General features: G+C 37.7%; 1 protein-coding gene across 13 annotated transcripts in view; it reads right to left on the reverse strand.

Annotated features, from left to right (window-relative positions):
* Window positions 1–17,272, reverse strand: part of ATOSA (atos homolog A) — a 132,974-nt gene that overhangs the window by 56,099 nt on the left and 59,603 nt on the right. The gene's annotated exons all lie outside the window — the stretch shown is intronic.

A 17,272-nucleotide genomic window follows, 5' to 3' on the forward strand; every position in this document is an offset into this window, starting at 1 on the left:
GGTTCAAGCAATTCTCCTGCCTCAGCCTCCTGAGTAGCTGGGATTACAGGCACATGCCACCACACCTAGCTAATTATTTTATTTTTGGTAGAGACAGAGTTTCACCATGTTGGTCAGGCTACTCTCGAACTCCTGACATCAGGTGATTCGCTCGTCTTGGCCTCCCAAAGTGCTGGGATTATAGGTGTGAGCCACGGTGGCTGGCCAGATGTCAATTTTGAATATAAAGAAATAATAGGTTAAAAGTTAAGTGTTAAAAAAATATATACCATGCTAACACTAATCAAAAGAAAGCTGGAGTGGTTATATTAATATCAGATTAAATCGATTTCAGAAAAAAGTGATATTGCTAGTGATAAGGTCTATTTCATAATGATAAAAAAGCCAATCACCAAGAGTGTGTAACAGCCCTAAACATTTATGCACCTAACAACATAGCTTCAAAATATATGAAGCAAACACCAACAGAACTGTAGGGAAAAATAGAAACACCCACAATTTTATTTGGAGATTTCAACATACCCTGTTTCAATAATAATCAATAGAACAATTAACAAAGTATCACTAAAAATATAAAAAACTTGACACTTATAAAACACTCCACCATCAAAAGCAGAATGTAGATTCTTACCAGATGCACACAAAACATTTACCATGATAGATCATATTCTGGGACATGAAACAAGTCTCAATAAATTCAAAAGAATTTAGATGAGGTACAGTGGCTCACACCTGTAATGTCAGCACTTTGGAAGGCTGAAGTGGGAGGATCACTTGAGCTCAGGAGTTCAAGAACCTGGACAACAAAATGCGATACCTGTCTCTACACACACACACACACACACACACACACACACACACACACAAAATTAGCCAGGCTCACACACACACACACACACAAAATTAGCCAGTGATGTGAGCCTGCAGTCCCAGCTACTTGGGAGGCCGAGGTGGGACCACAGCTTGGGCCTGAGAGTATGCAGCTGCAGTGAGCTACGACTGTGCCTCTGCACTTCTGCCTGGGCAACACAGTGAGAATTAAAATCGGCCGGGCACAGTGGCTCATGCCTGTAATCCCAGCACTTTGGAGGCCAAGGCAGGTAGATCACGAGGTCAGGAGCTCAAGATCAGCCTGGTCAAGATGGTGAAACTCCATCTCCACTAAAAATACAAAAATTAGCCGGGTGCGGTGGCAGGCGCCTGTAATCCCAGCTACTCAGGAGGCTGAGGCAGGAGAATCGCTTGAACTCTGGGGGCAGGGGAGGTTGCAGTGAGCCGAAATCGTACCACTGCATTCCAGCCTGGGTGACAGAGTGAGAATCTATCTCAAAAATAAATAAATAAATAAAAAAGAAAAAAATAAATAAAAATAAGGATTTAAATCATAAAGTGTTTTCCAACCACAATGGAATTAAATTAGAAATCAAAAAGAGATATCTGGAAAATCTCAAAATATTTGGAAACTAAATGACTGGTGATTTTGATAGTCATTGCACCACCTTTAACTCTGAAATGAGGTTACCAAGTGCTATGGGCTAAACTGTGTCCCTTCCAAAATTCATATGTTGAAGGCCTAACCCTCAAGGGGATTGTACTTGGAGACAGGGCTTTTAGGAGGTAATTAAGATTAAATGGGGTTATACCAACAGGGTCCTAATCCCGTGCAACTGAGAATACAAAGGAATATTATGTTCTTTATATTCTCTTAAAAGATGAAGGCTCACATAAAGGCCATGCGAGCAAGCCAGTAAGAGTGCTTCACCAGAATAAAATCAGCTGGCATCTTGCTCTTTGGCTTCCCAAACTCCAGAACTATGATAAAATAAAATTCTGTTGTTTAAGTTACCCAGTCTATTGTATTTTGTTACGGCAGCCTGAGCTGATTAATATACCAAGGCTAAATAAAATCCAGGAATTTGACTCCATATTTCCTGTTCCTTCCTGAAACTCAGGGGAAGTAGTCTTGCCCTTAGCTCTAGATTCCTGGATAAGGTATGATGGGGCCTGCACCTAGAGCTAGGTGTTCTCAGTTAATAAAGAGGGAGTTTTCCTGTTCCTTCCTGAAACTCAGGGGAAGTGGTCTTGCCTTTAGCTCTAGATTCCTGGATGAGGCATGGTGGGGCCTGCACCTAGAGCCAGGTGTTCTCAGTTAATAAAGAGGGAGTTAAAGTACCAGGAATAAACTGGGGTTTCCAGAAGTCTTACACTTGGGGAATCTGGGGATGCATGCTCAGATTAATAGTGTGGTACTGTATTCCACTACCAATTATTGTGTGTATGTACTTCTGGTTGGCACTCATTTGGAGAAATGGTACCTTGAATTCCCAGCAGTTACAGTAACTATCCAACCACCTTACTAACGGAAACTTAAGAGGAAGAATAAATTTGGGATTGGGAGAGCAGGGGTAGGAGTAGGAAATGTTGGACTTCATGAATGCTACATGTATTTATCATTTTTGTTTGCTGTTAAACATCAAAGTCCTATGGCTTTAATTGTTATGATGATTAGAAGTGAAGTATATCAAACACTGAATTATCAATCTTACCCCAAAAGAGAAAAAAAATCTTCTGTTCTATGGCATGGTGAAGTCAAGTTGGGGGACAGGAGAAAAAGGGAGAAAATTAAGACAAAAAGAATGAGGAATAAAGGGAAAAGGAAAATGATACATATACGTAGCATTCATGAAGTCCAACATCATTTTGTACTCCTACCCCTGCTCTCCCAACCCCAAATTTGCCCCTCCTTTGAAGCTTCCTATTTACCATTATCCATGCTCAATCACCCGAGCCAAAAACTTAGTAATTGGGTCTTATAAATTGTACCTCCTAATAGCTCTAGCCAAGTTTAGTCCTCACTGCCAATGCTACTAAGGCCATCATCTCTTTCATTGGTCTCTCTGCATCTCATCTCTTACCCATCTTTACCTCTCTTGTTAGAATTCTATAAAATGTAAATATGATTATATTGGATTAAATCTCCATAATGGACCCCACTATATACTAATAAGAGCCCAAACTCTCACACTTTTTAAAGCAGTTTAAAAGCCACTTAGTAGAAACAGAGGTGAAGCCTCCCTTACTCTCTCAGGCAGACATTTATTATTATAGTATTGCTATTACAGCTAATAACCAGTGACTTCCTATAAGAAGGAAGCTCTCCCAGTCACTCCTGTATCCTGAATATTAGGATTTTCTACATAAACAATCATATCACTGTAATGTAATGTTACTTCTTTCCAGTCTTTATGTTTCTACTTCTTTTTCTTGCCTTATTGTAATGGCTAGCTATACAATGTGGTATAAAAGCAGCTTGAGTGTCTTCTTTCTGATCTCAGTAAGAAAATATTCAATATTTCACCACTGAAGTATATTAGGTATAGATTTTCAAAGATGTTCTTTATCAGGTTGAGAAGGTTTATAAGGTTATCTTGGTTTGATGAATAGCATGTGATATAAATTTCTCAAGGAAATTTTATTTTTCACTTAATTTAGAATGAACCATGAGTGCCGAAGAAATGTTAAAGCAACAAACTTGTTTGCTGAAGAATATGCCATTTTTCAAATTATTTCTTATTTAAGAAACAGCCATATAATTAAAAATACCTATCTTCTATAACATGCCAGAAAAAATACATATCCTATTTACCAAGAGTAAACCCTGATGTAAACTATGGACTCTGGGTGATGGTGTTAAAAAAGAGTACCACTGTGGGTCGGGCACGGTGGCTCCCAGCACTTTGGGAGGCTGAGACGGGCAGATCACCTGAGGTCAAGAGTTTGAGACCAGCCTGGCCAACATGGTGAAACCCCAACTCTACAAAAAATACAAAAATTAGCTGAGCGTGGTGGTGAGCACCTGTAATCCCAGCTACTTGGGAGGTGGAGGAAGGGGAATCACTTGAACCCGGGAGGCGGAAGTTGCAGTGAGCCAAGATCGCACCACTGCACTCCAGCCTGGGTGACAGAGTGAGTGAGACTCTGCCTCAAAAAAAAAAAAAAAAAAAAAGTACCACTGGGGTGAGTGGATATCAGTTCAACGGGAAGGTTGTGTGCATGTGGAGACAGAGGATATATGGGAAAGTTCTTCAGAGTTTTGCTGTGAACATAAAACTATTCTAAAAACAAATCTTATTACTAATTTTAAAAAATTACCTTCTATAAAGGCCAGAAAAACATATACTTATTTTGCACAGTTTTAAGAAATAAAAATAATCTATTCACTTATTCTAAAATTGTATTTAAGAAGCCTCCCTTGGGAAGCATAGATTATGAAGGAAGAAAACCAAAAATTACTGGAGAAAGCGACTTGAAAGTGACTTCAAGCAAAAAAAGAAAAGTATCAAAGCTCAGATGAGTCTTTTTTGTCCCCCCCCCCAAAAAAAAAAAAGATGTCCACCCAAATAGGCTTAAATTAAAAGTTTATCTTTTATATTAAGTATTTTACTATCTGATAAGTATGAATATATTTACAAGTCTTCAGGGCCTGAAAATCAGACTAGATTAGTTACTAGAAGGGATAAGTGCTAATTCTGTAATATCATCTGTTCCTGAACTTGTGCTACAAGCAAAAAAACTGTTAAGTGGTTAAGGGAAGCACAGTTCTCACAGTAACTGACATTCTCAAAGTCTACTGACAATAACCTTGTTTCTCATATAACCTCTGGTGCTGGGTTTCTTGGACAAAATTTCCCTGGACTAGACTACTGAATATTTGTATCAGGTTTCTATATTTTAGAGATATGCCAGAATAAGAGTCTCTAATGAGTAGTATAATATATTGTACAATGACAGATTTTAGCATTCTATAAATACAATAGTCTGGGAAATAGCAATTTAGTGCCAGTCAGGTTTCTGTTTATAAAAGGTCTTATCTATAGAAAATAGCTGAAAAGACAGCTGAATTATTTCATTTACATCGAAGACTGCTGGTAACTGCTCTCTGGTTTGTAACTGTGGATCAATCATGCAGTTTTAACACTGTTATAATGTTATCATAATGGCTAACACTTCTTAGGCTCTTACTATATGCCAGATTCTGTGATGAATATTTATTTACTTTTTTGAGACAGAGTCTTGGTCTTGTGGCCCAGGCTGGAGTGCAATGGCATAATCTCGGCTTACTACAACCTCCGCCTTCTGGGTTCAAGGGGTTCTCCTGCCTCAGCCTCCCAAGTAGCTGGGATTACAGGCACCCGCCACCACACCCAGCTAATTTTTTTTGTGTGTGGTATTTTTAGTAGAGATGGGGTTTCGCCATGTTGGCCAGGCTGGTCTTGAACGCCTGATCTTGTGATCCGCCAGCCTCAGCTTTCTAAAGTGTTGGGATTACAGGTGTGAGCCACCATGCCTAGACGATGAATATTTTTTCTTATTTAATCTTCACAAAATACTTAGAATACAGTAAAAGTTAAGATACTTGCCCAAAGCCCACGTATTAACCATCACACTGTACTTCCAGGAATAGGCCCATCATATACGTAACAGTCATTCATGCATAATTACTATTGTTAACTAACTAATTAAATCTAAAGTGTCAATTTTAAGACATTACTCTTTTATCTTTTACTAACAAAAAAGCTTCCAATTAAACTATAGTGTGGGCCAGGTGAGGTGGCTCACACCTGTAATCCCAGCACTTTGGGAGGCTGATGTTAGGAGTTCGAGAAGAGCCTGGCCAACATGGTGAAAACCCATCTCTATTAAAAATACAAAAATTAGCCGGGTGTGGTGGCAGGCACCTGTAACCCCAGCTACTTGGGAGGCTGAGGCATGACAATCACCTGAACCTGGGAGGTGGAGGTTGAAGTGAGCCGAGATCCTGCCACTGAACTCCAGCCTGGGCAACAGAGCAAGACTCAGTCTCAAAAAAAAAAAAAAAGGCCGGGCGAGGTGGCTCAAGCCTGTAATCCCAGCACTTTGGGAGGCCGAGACGGGCGGATCACGAGGTCAGGAGATCGAGACCATCCTGGCTAACACAGTGAAACCCCGTCTCTACTAAAAATACAAAAACTTAGCCGGGCGAGGTGGCAGGCGCCTGTAGTCCCAGCTACTCGGGAGGCTGAGGCAGGAGAATGGCGTGAACCCGGGAGGCGGAGCTTGCAGTGAGCTGAGATCCGGCCACTGCACTCCAGCCTGGGTGACAGAGCGAGACTCCGTCTCAAAAAAAAAAAAAAAAAAAAAAAGCAGCAATCTTACATCAGAGATTTAATATGTAGACTATGTACATTTTAAAATAAACTAAATATGATTATCCTAAAATTATCAGTTTTATCAGATTTTGATTTAAATGCAATATATACTACTAGATCTGAAAACAAAGTGAGTAAACTATTTGAATGATTTTCAGCTTCTTTTAAATTTTTATTTATAACTGACATAATTATACATATTTATGGGGTAACAGTGTGATGTTTCAATGCATTTATACATTGTATAATGATCAAATAGTATAGCCATTATGGAAAACACTATGAAGGCTCATCAAAAAATTAAAAATAGAACTACCATATGATCCAGCATCCCATTATTGAATATATATTCAAAGGAAATGAAATCAGTATGTCAAAGAGATACCTGTACTACCATGTTTATTGCAGTCCTTTTAAGCATCTTTTGAAAAGATATCCAGTCTTGGAGAATGAAACCATTTATCACAAACCTCTTATTTGAAGAAAAAATAAGACAGCTACAGGTACAGCTGTTTATAAGAACTGTATTCGTAACTTATGCTTACATATTTCTAGTCAGTTTGTACATTAATCAAAGTAAAAATATTTCCATCAGAAATAAAGATTGGTTAAAGTAAACCTGTATTGTAAACAGTGGGATGAATCAACACTGGATATTTTATGAGAAAGGTTGCCAAAAGGCACTGAGCTGAAAGTTGTTTGACTTCACTCTCTGTGTGAATAGTAACCAAGAGCCCACCTACAGTGCTATGGGGTCTTTCTCTTCCTTTCCACTGCTCCCATCTTGATCAGCCCAAGAGAAGCTTATCTATCATTTGAAGGAGCAATGATGGGAGGGTAGAGACCACGTTCCGTGAAAGTAGAAAATTGTCAGTTCTAAAAAAGGGGGTGATGGACCAGAAGTGTATGAGAATGATAGCTTGCCAAAAAGAAAATGAGATGATGTAATCACATCAAGAAAGAATACCCACCAGTTCCTTCAGTCATTAAACCAGTTGAAGGAGGCAGGCAATGCCACTCTTGTAACTGTTTGTATGACTGAATTCATTCATTACTCTCTGTGCAAATACAGGAAGATCAATTATTTGAGACGGAAAATTATAATTTAATTGTAAATGGAAGTTGTAAAGATATCACCTTGTTATAAGGTTGGTAAGAACAGAAACAACACATTTTCTGATTTTTTTCCCCACAAAGTAAGTTTCATATTGCTCTGTTTCCTCTTTGAAATAGTAACTCTGCCAAAGGCAGTATCGTTTGATAAAGATAACAATCAAGTAGTGGGATTTAACACTAAAGTAATATTTTAATTAATGTTTTATTGGATGACTCTGTGGTTATTATCATTAATTTCAGGTAGCCAAGTATAGAATATTTCTCAGAGCCAGATTAAACTGGTTTTAGTTCAGCCGCTTCTCACACAATGAGAACTGTAGTCAACTAAGCACAGCTATTATGATCAAGCAATTACTTATTTTGTGTTATTCTGAAATCATCTGTTTAGAAGATAAATTTGCCAATCTGTTTAAATTCCATATTTAACTTGGATCTTTCCCCTAGATTTTGATAGCTAAATAACAGATCTTAAAGATCAGCATTTACAGTTGTAATATATCCTGAAATTCACAGATCTCTCAATAAAACAAAAATCAAATGAAAATAATACGAAGCAACTTGCAAAAAGTATGAAAATTGCTGCACTAGAAGCCAGAAGACCTGGATTTTAATTTTATCTTCGTAATAAACTAGACCTGAGAACCTTGGGAAAAGCCAATTAAACTCTGTGAGCCTCAGCAAACTAGCATGTAAAATGAAGGTATGTGAAACTAGATGGCCCCTTCCACTTCCAATTATCTAATTCTACTTAAGCCAAATTTTGAAATTACAAAATATTACAATCCCATTTATTGTTAGTATCAGTCTGGCCACAAGCACAGACTAACTCTGTTACATTTAGCCTGCCACAAACTAAAAATAATCATGGGGGTGTTCGTCAGAGTACAAAGCTTGTTCCAACTATAGCTGTTTTGCTTTTTGTGACTTGAAATCTTAGAATCACTTATGCCTCCTCTCTTTCACTTATTCCCAATAAGCCATCAATGTTAAAGTCCGACTGCTATTTCAGCAACCTCCCATATCTGACTCCTCACCCATTCCCAGACAGGCCAGACATTAGATGCATAAAGGGGGGTAATGACAGACAGGTGAAAAAAAATCATATTTATTTTTTTGTGACAAGGTCTCACTCTCTCGCCCAGGCTACAGTTTAGTTTGATCATAGCTCACTGTAACCTCAAACTCCTGGGCTCAATCTTCCTGCCTTGGCCTCCCAAACTGCTGGGATTACAGATGTGAGCCTCCACACATAGTCCTATCTAACTTTTTTAACCTCACCTTCCATCACTCCTTTATATGCTCCCATCACACCTGCCAAACTCATTCTCTCCCAGGACCGCCTCAAGATGCCCCACCCTCTGTATTCCACTAAATCACTAGAATTCCTCCTGTTTCCACAATTCCCCTCAGAGCAGGCCTTATAAAGACGTACCATGGAAAAACTTTGTGGTCAGAAAGTGATTCATACTTTGTGCATTAGGAGAATATTCTAACTCTCTTAACATGCTTTCTGCTTTTCCAATCTTCAGATTTAATGGTTGTTCCCAAAAACTACAGCTAGTGACTCAAAAAACACTTGAACTTTTAAAAAAAAAAATTGACCCAGCATCTTGCTCTGTAGCCCAGGCTGGAGTACAGTGGCACAATCATAGCTCACTGAAGCTTTGAACTCCTGTACTCAAGGGATCCTCCCACCTCAGCCTCCTGAGTAGCTGGGACTACAGGCGTGCACCACCACACCTGGCTGTTTTTGTTTTTTTTTTTTTCTTTTTGTAGAGACAGCATCTTACTATGTTGCCCAGACTGGTCTTGAACTCCTGGGCTCAAGTGATCCTCTTGCCTCACAAAGTGCTGGAGTTACCAGGTGTAAGCCACAGTACCTGGCCTTGAACTTTTTTTTTTTTTTTTTGGAACTAACTTTTCAAAAACTGTATTTTAGCCAGGCGCGGTGAGTGGCTCATGCCTGTAATCCCAGCACTTTGGGAGGCTGAGGCAGGTGGATCACAAGGTCAGGAGTTCGAGAACAGCTTGACCAACATGGTAAAACGCTGTCTCCACTGAAAATACAAAAATTAGCCAGGTGTGGTGGTGCGCACCTGTAATCCCAGCTTCTCAGGAGGCTGAGGCAGGAGCATCACTTGAAGCCGGGAGGCAGAAGTTGCAGTGAGCCGAGATCACGCCACTGCACTCCAGCCTGGGTGACAGACGGAGACTCAGTCTCAAAACAAACAAACAAACAAACAAACAAAAAACCCCTGTATTTTAAAGGTTTAAGTCTTGTCATTTATGAAAGTCTTTAAAAATATTTGGTAGAGTTTGAAAATATTTATAAAGTTCCTGAATACATCTGTTAAGTTTATTCAAAATTAGATGTTTGTTACTCTTGTGAAAGGCATTTTTTTTTTTTAAAGTTTTGGAGATATGGTCTTGCTATGTTGCCAGGCCAGTTTTGAACTCCTGGCCTCAAGCAATCCTCCAACCTCGGCCTCCCAAAGTGCTGGGATTTCAGTCATGAGTCACTGCGCCTGGCCTACATTTTCTAACATAATTTCTATTCTTATGGAGGAAAAATTTAACTTTACCTCTTCATCCAATTCTTCAGATTAAAAAATTAGGGTAAGAAACAATCAGATGATCTCTGTTTCAGCTTACATACATAATTCTTCATTATATCCATCTCATCTGATCCCATTACCCTCTTTCATGGCTTTTTATCATTGTTAGAAGAGCCTGTGACACCTTATACTTTTCCTTCTTAGAATTTAGCACAAATAAAATTAAGTCATTATCTGAGCTTTATAAGAATAAGATCAACTCTCTTACTATTGCTTAGCACAGTGCTTGACATGAACAGGTAGGCACTCAAATGGATGTTTAATGTTTCACCATATTCTGTTTTCTTCTCAGTTTCAGCTTATTTCTGGTTAAAGTGATGAAAGCTAATTGTAACCCTTCTCAGATAACTATTACTTTATTCTTCTCTTGGGTTTCATATTTTAATTGCCAATTGTTTTTCTATCTTATCAATGTAATTCTCTTAAATGAGATAAGGAAATATTTGTTTAAAGTGATTAGGCAATCACTAAATCTCTATATCAATGGCAAAAATTGTCAAAAATAAAAAATAAAAGTAGAGAACACTTTGAGTTCTAATTTCTATATTGATTACTAGAATTTATAGGCCTCAACAGTTATTTAAAGGATTACAGATTGATCACAGCAACCTATTGAATGCTTATGTGAGCAGTTGAGGGCAACTCAAGCTATACAAAAAAAACTAAATTATAAGTAATTTGAAAGGCTAGAAGAGTAGAAAAAAGGAGTATTTGATATTTATGTGTTAAAAACTGTCAGTGAGATTGAGCTCTTCTACAGAGGCAATGGGAGAATAAGCTACTGTCGCTACCTTCTAGTAGTGGGCAGTCGTATGGAGAGAGCACAGATAAGCCTAATTCATGGTGATGTGATAAATGAGGTCAGGTGCAGTGGCTCATGCCTGTAATCCCAGCTCTCTGGGAGGCCGAGGCGGGTGCGTCACTTGAGGTCAGGTGTTTGAGGCCAGCCTGGCAAACATGGTGAAATCCCATCTCTACCAAAAATACAAAAATTAGCTGGGCATGGTGGCACATGCTTGTAATCCCAGCAACTTGGGAGGCTGAGGTGGTAGGATTGCTTGAACCTGGGAGGCGGAGGCTGAAGTGAGCCAAGATCATGCTATGCCACTGCACTCCAGCCTGGGCGACAAAGCAAGACGCCATCTCAAATAAATAAATAAATAAATAAATAAATAAATAAATAAGTAAGTAACAAATAAAATAGGAGTAGATCAAGGTGCTATGGGAATATTTAGGAGGGAACTCAATCTTGGACATCAGAGAAAGCTCCCAGGGGGTATGATATTTAAAATGTATGACTTAGAACCAGTCAGTGTTATCGAGAAAACTTACTGGTTTCCTCAATTCATTTCTGTCTTATCTGCACTAATCCTATTCAATTTAATTTCTACGTGCTCTGTGTAAACCATCAGATACAATTCATCATAGTTTCAGGGCCTGAAGACTCTCAAGTAGAAAATACTGTCCTTTTCACTATTCTTTGTGGGAATATTCCTGATTATATGCTGTTATCACTCCACACCCCATACAGAAAGAACTCTGAGACAAAGATCTGAGAAAACATTGTAACAAAAGGAAACAAACTCCTGTCTCTCAAAACTAAATTCTAGATTTACCTATACTCTCATAGGAATATTCTGTGTTTAAAAGGCAACGATCTACTATTCTAATGCTGTTTTTTTTATTTTTTCCCAGCTTCATTAATCCTAGATAAATGGCACATAACTTTCCAAAATTATCCTTAAACTTAACCTAGTCTTACATTTTTACCTCATGGGAAAATGGTTACAACATAGGTGGTCCCCCAAAATACATTCTGTCCTTTCAACCTCCTTCTCCCAACCATATGAACGACCCCTACTTCTAGTACTCTCAACATCCTATTTCCCACTGAATGTGTGTATGTGTGAAATCTAAAACTCCTCGAGAAATAAAAAGTGGACGAAGACAGAGATCTTTTTAATTAAGAGGTGAGAAACTTGGGCACACACAGATCAGTTCTGCTTGATTCTCTTGAACAAAGATAGAACTGGGTGACATTCACAGCAGTGGACCTGTCATTCCTCATGCAGAATGATTTCTGGAAGAGATTCCAGGTGGCAGCCTAAGGCCAAAGGAGATGTCATTAGGTCTTCTCTAATCTCAGTCTACAATTCAGAGATGTGGCATGAAGGTTTTGAAGACCTGAACACCGCATTCCAGGCTGGTCCTTTTGTGCTAGGTTTTCTATCAGAAGCCCATCTAGAATGTAGGAGTCAGCGAAGGAATACTGGGTACTGTCCAGGGCAAACCCATCTACAAGGGTACTAATGTATGGAGCACATATGGGAACATTTTACCATATCCCTTGAAGTGGAAAAAAAAACCAAAACCATGTGACACTTTGCTTGCATATATATTCTGAAAGTCACATCCAGTTCGTTTTAAGCCTCAATTTTTAAGTATTAATGCTTTTATACTCTGACTATAAACAAATTTTGTTTTAAAATATTTCTTAACCTAAGGTAATTTATGATCCTCTTTGGTATTTTCCACAAAATTATGTGCACATAAACACAGATGTGTTTTTCCCCCTAGCAAGAGGGTTAATAGCATTAAGCAGATTCTCAAAAGGATCAGCAGAAGATGCTGACATACAGCAATCATTCTTTTTCTACATGGATATTTTTGAGAGAAGTGATTTAAGGTAAGTATGCATTACCCAAAAACATATACACCAATACAATGTAGTCAGTTAAAATTAGGATACCTATATCCAAAAGGGTTCTCTTCCCCTTTTGTCAATTGCAAGTAGTCTCTGGGCCCAATGCAGAAGCTGATTGGTTAATATTACTGGACGCAATGACAGTGATAAAATGGAGTATACTTGGAAAACACTTTTTGTTTTGTTTTATATTTGTGTGTTCTCTTTCAATAAGCTAACCTGCACCTTCCAGCAAATTGGAGGGCTAAATAAATTTACGTAAAAAAAAAATCACAAAAATTTTACCCTTAATGAAAATATGAAAAGTAGAATGGAACCCAGATTAAACCTCTCTCCCAAAATAACATATGTCAGCTCAAAGCAACGAAAATACTGTGGTCAGTTGAAAAATGTTGAAATTTTGTGTAATTATGAAAGTGAAAAAAGAGCATTTTGGCTTTGAAGTTTGAGTTTTCACACCACCATTAGATTTTTAGTCTTAAATTTTAATATTTCAAGACAATTACACTCATATCTGTGATATTTAATTTCTGCCTTCCAGGCAGCTGGCTTGTCCCTTGTCATTAATATGGAAGGCAATTACAATGTCACCTTTAGCTCAGTTCTAGCTGAGGAATTCAAAAGAAAAGTCAGAAACAAGTTACTTCCCAGTAAATAAATCACCAAGGGATTTAGCAAGTCTAGTCAATCAGCTCAGCATTTGCGGGGGTCAGAGGGGTGGGGGAGATCTGGGGGTGTTAGCACACACATGAGTGTACATACACACACAACAGAAACAAAATAACACTACAATTACAATAATCAAACTGTATTAATATGTTATCAAAACACTACAAACAGAACAAATGTTTCTTTTGCCTTCTATGTCTCTTCTCATTTTACTCATTCTTTCCTTATCACTATTGACTATTACCTTTCTTCAGATATTTAGCCATGCACTTACCCATGAACCCTGTCTTCTTTTTCTGTCCCAATCCCCATATCTTCATGGCTTTCCAGTTAATGAAGTTATCTTAGGAAATTGAGAAACCTAGAAGTATATCTTAGGGAAAGGTCTAAAAAACTATGCTTAAAATTCTCAAAACACTGAGAAAACTCACCATATTCACATTTCTAATGTACAATAATTTTAAAGAAAAGGAAAGTTATAATAAAATCTCACATTTTATTATAATAACTAATTAATAAGTAGTAATGAGTCTAAGTAGTTTCGCACATTCTTTCATTTAAATCCCCAAATCATCCTAACATCTCATGATACTGAGGGGGATACTAAGGCCCGGAAGGTGAAACTATGCCCAATATTACACAGCTAAATAATAAATTATACAGGCAATCCACCCAAAATTGTTTTTCCTTTTTATTTATTGATATACCATAGTTGTATGTGTTTTTGGGGGTACACGTGATATTTTAACACACGTATACAATGCGTAATGATCAAATCAGGGTAACTGGAATATCCATCACTCAAACAGTTATATTTTCTTTGTGCTGGGAACATTACAATTCTTCTGTTCTAGGTATTTTGAAATATACAATAAATATTAACTATAATTTCCTATCATATTGTTGAATGATAGAACTGGTTTCTTCTGACTGTATGTTTGTACCTACCACCCAAAATTTGAACCTCAAAAAGCGAAACACCTTCAAAATATTAAGAAAACAGAAACCAACATAAATTTTAATGGTAAATATTTAGCAATGTTAAGGAATAGGAATACCCATAACTGATTCACATAGTATCCCTATTATATTATAGATGACAGGAAGCTTATAGCAAAATCTGAGGCCCAACTGTGTATGAGCCTTAGGGGCTGATTACTTTTTATACATTATCTTGACTACTTCCTCAAATTTATAATTTTACTCTCCCTGGGCTTATTATAAACCTTCTCTTCAAGTCCTATGATGTCCAGAAGGCTTTCAATGAGTAAAACCAAGGAATCCAGTGAAGAAAAGAATAGAAAGATATTTCCAGTTTCTCAATAGTCCTCATGCTGTCACTTTTATAACTGAGCCTCATCACAAAGGATTATATAATAGATTCAAGTAATACTGCAAACAATTTTATTTTTAAAACTTAGGTCTTTGATTTTTTGATACTATAACATCTGAAGATTAAAAAAAAGATTTACTATATACTTGCAAAAGCAATATAGTTTATGCAAAAACACTGTTGATATGTGAAAATGCCTGACAAAAAGTTGTCAAGACCAAATTTTTGGTCCTGCTGACTATGAAAAGCGAGTATTTCTTGGATTCAAACTATGAACAAGTAATGAAATTTCTGCAAGGAAGACTCAAGGAAAACATGTGTCATATAGCACTTAAGGCATACATATAGAAATCAAACATTTGTGATAATACCTGAAGTAGGAACGATTTAACAAAAGATTTTTTCTTTTTTTTTTTTTGAGACGGAGTCTCGCTTTGTCACCCAGGCTGGAGTGCAGTGGCACCATCACGGCTCACTGCAAGCTCCGCCTCCTGGGTTCATGCTATTCTCCTGCCTCAGCCTCCGAGTAGCTGGGATTACAGGCATGCACCACCACGCCTGGCTAATTTTTTGTATTTTTAGTAGAGACGGGGTTTCACCGTGTTAGCCAGGATGGTCTCGATCTCCTGACCTCGTGATCCGCCCGCCTCGGCCTCCCAAAGTGCTGGGATTACAGGCGTGAGCCACCGTGCCCGGCAACAAAAGATTTTCACAGAACACTTAGAGAAAAAGAAAAACTCAGATTGTTACCCCTTCCCAATCTGAGTTTTTACGTTACAGATGTTTTAAAGAACTGTAAACAAAACAACATTTATATATTATTGCCTGATTTCAAAATAATCAAAAACAATCTGTTTTACTTAAAACCAATTGTAGCAATCACTGCATCTAGTAAATAGTAGCACTTCTATTTGCTATTCCTTATAAAGAGGCAAAAACAAAAAAGAAATCACTGTTTTTGAGAACTGAAGTATTTTTCCATAAGCACAATAGCCAATTTAAAAATATGACATAGACAAAGACAATAAAAATTATATTGTCAAATAATAGACAAATACAAAAAAATTGAAATATGCTAGCAGTATTATAATTGACCAGATTATAAAGCTCAATTACCCTGAAGTTCTGCTACTGAATAGGAACTTTCAGATGCTCCACTATATAAAACATTTTTAGGTGCTAAGCCCAGGAATAATGTCTGGAATTCTGCCAATAATATTCCTCCTGAACACAATGGCAAAGCCTCTGTGTGACACAGCAGCACACTCAACTTTTTTACAATTTCATGTTCCCCCATCTTTTGCAGCATATGAATGAGAAATAGCCTTTCTCTTGGAGGCTCTATTAATTTTTACGAAATAAACCAACACAAAATGGGTAGCAAACCAATTTAAGCAAAATTTTCGTTGCTATGGTTCTATAATTAGAAAATAAAATTAGTAATTGATGAGAGTTACAGCTCAAAAAATGAAAATTACTAGATTGACCTTCATGTGGTTAGTCATATTTAACAAACTTGAGTCCTCTCTGCCTGTGTCTGCCTCTCACTCCAAACTCCCTGTCATACCCCTACCCCTCTACACACAGCTGCTCTTCTTTTTTTTTTTTTTTTTTTTTTTTTTTTGAGACGGAGTCTCACGCTGTTGCCCAGGCTGGAGTGCAGTGGCGCGATCTCGGCTCACTGCAAGCTCCGCCTCCCAGGTTCCCGCCATTCTCCTGCCTCAGCCTCCTGAGTAGCTGGGACTACAGGCGCCCGCCACCGCGCCCGGCTAATTTTTTGTATTTTTAGTAGAGACGGGGTTTCACTGTGGTCTCGATCTCCTGACCTTGTGATCCGCCCGCCTCGGCCTCCCAAAGTGCTGGGATTACAGGCTTGAGCCACCGCGCCCGGCCACAGCTGCTCTTCTTGAAGTGAGTGCTTTATATTGTGGAGGCCACCAAGTCCAAATAACATAACTTTATTTTGCTATAATTTTTATAACTTCTTTCAAATTCAAGTTTTTGGCTGCACCTTACAAACTTGAAAATCTAAGAAATGCCAGTCTTTTAAACTGCAGCCACATATAGGTCTACGTAAAACACTTTTTTAATCTTTAAGGGCTATTTTGTAAATTTTCACCAATTATTAGAAATCTTTTTAATACAAATATTATATACACAGTATTGTTAAAAAGATCAGCAAAAGGCACAAAAGCATGGGATATATTTTGAGTTCTTTTTAAAGAAAACAAATTTCTCTCCTTACCAGAAGTGCTAACACTGATTGTTAAGACTTTCTAATGACAGGTATATTTTGAAAAGAACAACAACAAACCCATCCTATTCCAAACTATATAGTTTGTAAAGATAACAAAGCCCTAATATTAACTCTGAGCTTATACTAACTTTACTCATCAGACATACATCACTGAGTGAATTAAAAGCCACTTAGCCACGTAAAACGAAAAAGCAAAGGAAAAACTGGTTATTAGCTCAATACGGATTGTTCGTAAAATGGGCAATATGCTAATTAGTCTGCTCTGCTTTAATTAAAAGAATCATTAGCTAAATCACATATGTAAACTTCAATTTCACAGTATTTGAGAAAGATACAAAAAGACCTTTTGTTTATTAAAACACTTTAAAACTTTCCTATAATCTGTTGAAC

The sequence above is a fragment of the Macaca mulatta genome, chromosome 7, assembly GCF_049350105.2.
Source record: "Macaca mulatta isolate MMU2019108-1 chromosome 7, T2T-MMU8v2.0, whole genome shotgun sequence".
Lineage (NCBI taxonomy): Eukaryota > Metazoa > Chordata > Mammalia > Primates > Cercopithecidae > Macaca > Macaca mulatta.